Source organism: Polypterus senegalus, chromosome 3, assembly GCF_016835505.1.
Source record: "Polypterus senegalus isolate Bchr_013 chromosome 3, ASM1683550v1, whole genome shotgun sequence".
Lineage (NCBI taxonomy): Eukaryota > Metazoa > Chordata > Cladistia > Polypteriformes > Polypteridae > Polypterus > Polypterus senegalus.
In genome coordinates, this window is record NC_053156.1 from 82926672 (window position 1) to 82933820 (window position 7149).

Consider the following 7149-nt stretch of genomic DNA (forward strand, 5'->3'; position numbering starts at 1 on the left):
TAAGCTGACGCTCTAAAACCGCGAAAAGTGTGGGGCGGAGACTCGAGCAAGGAGCACGAGCACATGTGGTGCTCGTTCGAGTAGTGCCATGCTCCGAACATAGCGATGCTCGAGCCAAACACATGTTCGGCCGAGCATGCTCGCTCATCACTAGTAGTTATGTATTACAATTAGATCTAAAATTTAACTGGTACTTTTTAAGAAAAGAATTTTTATTCATGTAATGTTTTAAGTGTTCAAAGACCACTTTATCCAGAATGTTGCCAAACAAAGCTTAGAGATACATCTAAAATGATTCAAATCAGAGCAGTCAAGGTTATTTTCTTAAGCTGAGTTTTGACAACTTCAGTTTTAAAAGTACCTTGGAAAGTATCAGATTCTGTTGAGCACTTATATACTGTATATTTAGTACACTACTGATTAAACTGTCAGAAACTGCTTTGAAATAAACCTGTTTGAATTGGATCAAAATGCAGGTAGACAGTTTGAGTTGAGTAACAGAAGTACTTTACAGGCAACAAAAAGAAAGATGTCAAAGCAATAAACCATACTAAAATTCTTACGTTCTCCACCAGGCCTAACTCACAGTATAACTGCAGATGTAGATATCTTTTTTTCAGGAATGACCACAGTGATCCAAATAACATTAATGTTCACTTTCCGTTCTCTAACTTTAATGCTAGCCTCACTACCTTGCTTTCACTTGAGCCCTAGCCCCAACATACCTATCCGTCTTTGGATTAATTTGACTCTGACAGAGTTGAATATTTAACTGCAACCTTTTATTTTTTTCAATGCTTATTTTCAGAATCAATTCTAGGGTCAGGATTGCTAGAGCTCTAATATGTCCCCTAGACCCTTAAATTCTGCGAAATTTTATTAAAGAACCAGTCAGCCAGGACGGTTTGTGAGTTTTCTGCCATTATCGGTGAATCGTGGGATTCCTCCAGGACTTCCTGCTGTCATTAGGATGCTAGGGGATGTAGCTTGGCAGTAACAGAGGTCTTGAATCAACCAATTTATGGTTTAGTAAACCCGTAAGCACCGTGATTTCAGGCCATTTCTATAGAGCGGGAATAAACTACACACTGGCGGCGGTCCAGTGAAGCCTGATATTGGGGAACACCTTTCTCTCTCTGGTGTATGTTAACATAGAGCATACCCCTTGACACTTGACCATTAAAGTCAGATACTAAAGTATTTTCTTCTCTAGTTTGAGGTGTACTGTCATTTCTGTCCCGCTGACTATCTACTTATCTGTCTATCAGTAGCTTTCTTTCATTGGCTCGTCGTTTTTGGCAGGTTTTTTTTCCAGTTCCAACAACCCACCCCTTGGAGTTACATGCCTTAAGAAAATGTGATGAAACATTGCAGTATCTAATGGCAGTCACTCAGCAAAACACACAACCCTACAGTGACTCTTCTACTCCAAGCAAACAAAAAATCAGTTCTCTCTTCTTTCCTTCCTGCTTCTTGGATTGGATGTCCAGTCATTACTCAGGGATGTTTCCTTCCTAAAGTACCTCTGGTTTCTTCTTTCCTGGGCGTGGAATTCTCAAGTACCTTTCTAGTGGTTTCCTCTCTATACCTAATTTTATTTTATTTGGGAAGGCAGATCAAACTGTGAAATCCCTCAATTCTGGCATAGGTTAATTATTTGGAGCTTCATCTATAACAATGCTAATACAATACCTTATTCCTGTTAAGCGCAATCAAAAAAATAACATGCTTGTCATTTTTGAAGAACATTGTTACAATAGTGAGTCATATTAAAAAAAATCTTAATGTACTGTCCTAACCTAGTAAGTATTAATCAAAAACAGACATGACAACCTGATGAATCTGACAAACATGATGAACATGTTAGATGAAATTAAAAGTGAAAAGAACTGTTGTTCCATGTTCAGCCATCTATTGCAGGCCAACTTGCAGCCTGTTGCAGGACAAACTGATGCAGCACCCATTACTGCATTTAGAAGTTGGATAAAACCCCAAAACACTTGATATTCTTATGCAATACTTCCATAGCAATATTTAACTTCTGCTTAATACTTCTAACTAAACTATACTTTTATATACATTATATTCAATTCCTTCAATTTATGATACATGGTACAAGATGAAATTCTTAATAAACAGTAATTAAAATGCTATAAATACATAACATAACATAGCTTAACATAATGCAGCATGACATCCTGAGACTTGTTTCATCCAATTCAGCATTGCAGAGGCCTGGAGTTTGTCCCGGTCAACAGCATGGAAAAGGATGCAGGAACTCGCCAAGCCCCGCACTTCCCTACGTCCATTCACACACACAGTCACACTTACATATGGCTAGCTTAGAATTTCAAATGAACCTAACATGGATATTTTTAGGATCAAGGCCAGAATACCTAGACACTGGGAGAACATGTGGACAGAAGGAAGTTAGATCCATGAAGCAGCAATGCTAAACACTGAGGCACCATGCCACCTCACAGTAAAGCTAATCTTCTAATATTATGTCAGTATCTGGGATGCTGAATGGTGGCTTTGCTGATGACTGTGCATACTGTATAACACATTTTGTAATATCCTCCTCAGGCTATGGGATATGTTATTGTTTGGTTTGCATTTTATTTCTTCGCAGCAGAATCATCAGACCTTCACAGGGCAGGTGTTCTCACATTCACAGCCATTCAAAACACTTGCAATGAGGGATTTATTTCAGGTTCTTAAAGGCACATTTTTGGTATAACATTATAAATTGCATCAGAATATTCCTCTAACTTTTGCTTCTAAAAAGGTGTTAGAATGCTAAATTTTCTCTCTGCCGGTAATTTACTTATAATTCTTGAACAGGGTATCCAATTCATACACCTCATTTTCATGCTGTTCTAATAGGCACATTACCAAATTACAAGTAACTTAAAATGCAGGAGCAAAAATTGGCTTGTATCTTATAAAGCAATTAATAGATTAGCTGCCTTAGACCTTGCTGAAAAAAAATGTGAATACCCAGGCTTGTATTTTTCTATAATTAAATACAAAGATAAAAAAATAAATTATTTTAGGAAATGATCTGCCTTGTGCCCTGTGTTGGCTGGTCTCAAAAATATCCAGTTAGTCTGTTTGTAAAATAAGACTCATCATTATAATAGATATTACTCCTAATACAGCTTCTAAAATGGTAGTGCATAATATTTCTCTTCTTTCCTAGATTATGTTCAGCTTTTTGTTGAACTCCTGACCTGGTGACTGTTCATGCAGAGTTTGGACTTTCTCCTAAAATTTCAATGGAATTTCAGTTTCCTCTCACATTCAGAAGAGGTTAATTAGTGGTGTGGATGTGTCGATGAGTATGCCTAGAAAAAGACTTGCACCTTGTCCATATTTGGTTCTTACCCATGTTTGTAGCTGATGAGATAATCTTCATGCCTGATGGGATGGTATGAGTCTCTAATGTAAACTGGTCTGACTGACTCTGGGCGTTTGTGTGAATATATATTCCCAGCAATGGTCTGGTGTCACTTGACTTGTCGCTGCATTAGCTTATAGGTGTCCATGGCCATTGAGTTATATTAAGTGCATTGAAAATGGAAAAATGAATGACTATTGTCAAGTCAAGTCATTAGAATTACACTGAATTGTTGGTCTATTGCTGTTTTTGCATTTCCTCATGTCTGTGGTTTCTCAGGTTTTTCTTCTGCAACCCTCAGATATCGACCTTAGGTTAATAGATGACTTTAAATTGACCCTGAATAATACAGGGAGTGTGTTCATATGTGTGTCCTGTGGTGGCAGAAGTGGATCCTGCTTTGCATGTCATGTTGTCAGGATGATGTCTGGAATCCTATGAGTCTGTGGTGTACTAAGCTGGTTCATAAAATAGCCTGAAACTTTAGCATTCTATTTATGGTATAATGTATAGTCATGTAAAAAGTAATATTAAATGATTTTTCTTTTTAAGCATATGTGGACAAGATTTGATCTTCATATAAACATTGTCTTCAGGTAAAGGTGATTATATAAAAATTGTAAATTGACTTTTGTAATAATTTATTCAATGTAAAATGAACTGATACATCAATTTCATTTGTGGAAAAAATAAGTATGCCCTTGGCTCTAATAGCTGATATTGTCCCTTTTGAGAAAAACAACCTCAGGTGGACATTTTCTGTAACTGTCTACCAGTCTCTGCTATCAGCTGGGAGAAAATTTGTTTCCAGTCCTCCCTGTAGAGTTCTATCAGGTGTGTGATGTGTGTGGGGTGTCTTCCGGGCACAGCCTGTTTCACATCCCCATGTAGCTATTCAATGGGAAGATTTAGATCTTTGCTTTGACTTGGCCATCCCAGAACCCTTCACTTCTTTCCTTTCTACTATTCATTGGTGGATTTACTGGCATGTTTCAGGTCAATGTCACGTTGAAAGGTCTGCTTTCAGTTAACCTTCAATTATAGTGGATTATTTGATAGTGAGCTACCCAGGTCCTGATGCAAGAAAGAAGCCCCAAACTGTACAATTTCTGCTATCATGCTTTACAGTTGTTATTAGGTTCTTCTCGAAACATGTGCTCTGTTAGTGTAGTCAGATAATGTTATTTTTGCCTTTTCAGTCCAGAAGTCCTGGTCCTTACCTCAGTGTTCATAGGCACATTTTAGTCATGTCCTGTTGTTCTTTCTGGAATTCCTTCTTCCTGGCACACCTCCCATGTAGATTTAATTTGTGCAGCCTCATTATAATGGTAGACATGCACTTTCATATCAACTGTGGCAAGAGCTACATGTAGGTCCCATGACGTTTGTGGGTTCTTAGAGTCTTCTTTGAGCATCTTGCTATCTGCTCTTAGGATGAATTTAAAGTAACATTTTATAATGGACTACAAAGTGAAAATGTGGTATTATGTTTGTTGTATTATATTACCTCTATCAGTTATTTCACATGACTTTATTTTGGCTTATAACTTTATTTTTGTCTATTTGACACCATTGCAATCTACAGACCAACTAATTTTTGTTTTCCATTTAGGAGTTGAATGTGATTAAAATATTAATTTGATCTAGTTGCTGAATGGGCAAAATAGATCCATGAACATTTGCCATGAACATACAATTGATATTGTACCTTTCTTATGAACTGAAAGTCTTTGAAATATAGCTACGGGCAATTGTTGAAATCTATTTCATCATGAAAATCTATTCAATTACATTTTATAACTGTGCAACTCCCTAGTATTGAGGTTTTTGCAGTGGTGGTGCAATAGCGCAGAAGTTTCCATACCTGCCTTTTTGTCACCATGTACCCCAAATGCACAACTGATTTATTTTTTAATATACTGTACAGTGGTACCTCGGTATATGTCCTTAATCCGTTCCAGATCCTTTGACTTATACCAAACAGAACGTATACCAAACAAATTTTTCCCATAAGAAATAATGGAAAAATGATTAATCCGTTTCCATGAAAAAAAATCCGATTGTTATTGGCATATTATACATTGATGGGGTTGTATAAAATAATTTAAACACTGCTTAATACTAAAATACATAAATACAAAAGCAATTAGATGAAATAAATGAAAATTTTACCTCACTTTACTTTTTAATAACATCTTTGTTTTTCACAATCGTAGATACCGTCGTTCTCGGCAAATGGTATGCAACAGTCATGTCCTGGATACACATGCCACCTTCATACTTTTCAACAATCAATTCAAATTTACGTGAAAAAACACAAAATGACGTTGTGACGATGCAGGTTTGCTGTATGCTCCCATCTGCTGTCCAGGAGCCCTTGAACCCTACACAGTCGGTAATGTGCCTCACTGCTAACCTCATCGGTAACAACAAAGCAAGGGGATGGTGAAAAAGTGCAAAGTGCTTTTATTAAAACAATCAACAAAACAAGGTGTTCAAATTAAAGTGCAGTCTCCAAAGTTTCAATAAATAATCCATAAAATCAGAAGTGAAACGTGGAGGTTAAAAACAATTGAAAAAAGTCTTCTTAAAAACAATGAGGTTAAAATAGAGCAGGAAGCATTCTTTAAAAAAAAACCAAGAAGAAGCCCAGTGCCTTTTTACCTGGTGGGACCCCTGCTTCCCAACAGGGGAGTCGCCCTACTTGCAGCTGACCTTCACTCTGCCTGCTTCAGCTACTTCATGCACGCGCACAACCTCCCGTCCGTTCTTTCTTTTTCCTCCCCTTCTAGCCGACTCGCACTTCTATTTATCAAGATAAGTAGCCCCAGGGACAATCATGAATGCAGATGGTCTCTCACCTGTGCATTTAGGTGAGAAACGCCCACATCACGAATCGCCCTGAGAACCTTCAGCCACATAACCACCACGCCCCCTCACCAAGCCACGAGCGCGGTGATTATTTATTTTAAAGCTGGTCTTTGACAGGAGCTGTGGACCCGCTATACCATACACGTGAAAATTCACAGAGAGTTATAACGCGGGTTGTTCACCGAATGCTAGCAACTGGCACACTGACGCTCGTGGGCAGTCTTGGCTTTGTCTCGAGAGAGGTAAACAAGGGTAGCACGCGGTGTTCTAGCACGCGAGTCGTATTCCAAACAAAGGTCATATACCAAGAAAAATTTTTCGTGTCCAAACAGGAGGCATACCAAGCTGGACTTATTCCAAAGCAGATGTATACCGAGGTACCACTGTAGTTTTATTGGTAGTACTAGTAGTATTGTCACATCTCTAAAGTACAGTGAAGATCTTTTTTGTATGTCTGACCAAAAGTTTATCAGTGGAACTACAGCTTTGTACTAAAACAGATGGGTAATTGATCCTAATCTTGACATGCACATATTGAAAGTAACCTACAATTAAGGTCGTGAGAAGTTTTTAGAATTCATTGGAAATTTGTGATTTCAACGTATTCTTGCAAATTTTAATTCATGTTTAAAATGCTAACTTTGATTTTATATGTCAATGTTGAATTGACTTTCATTTGTTGCTGTGCCAGCTTGTTTTTTTGCTGATCAACTGCCAGGTAATTTGCTATCTCGGATGACATTAAGTGTCATTGTCCAGTCCATCTTCCAATGAGGTCCTAGTTGGAAGCCTCTTTTCAGGACAGAAGTGGAAGACTCTGAAAAATAACAAGTCCAAGGAAATATCTGGGAGTCTGCCCTACCTCTGGAGGTCTGCCC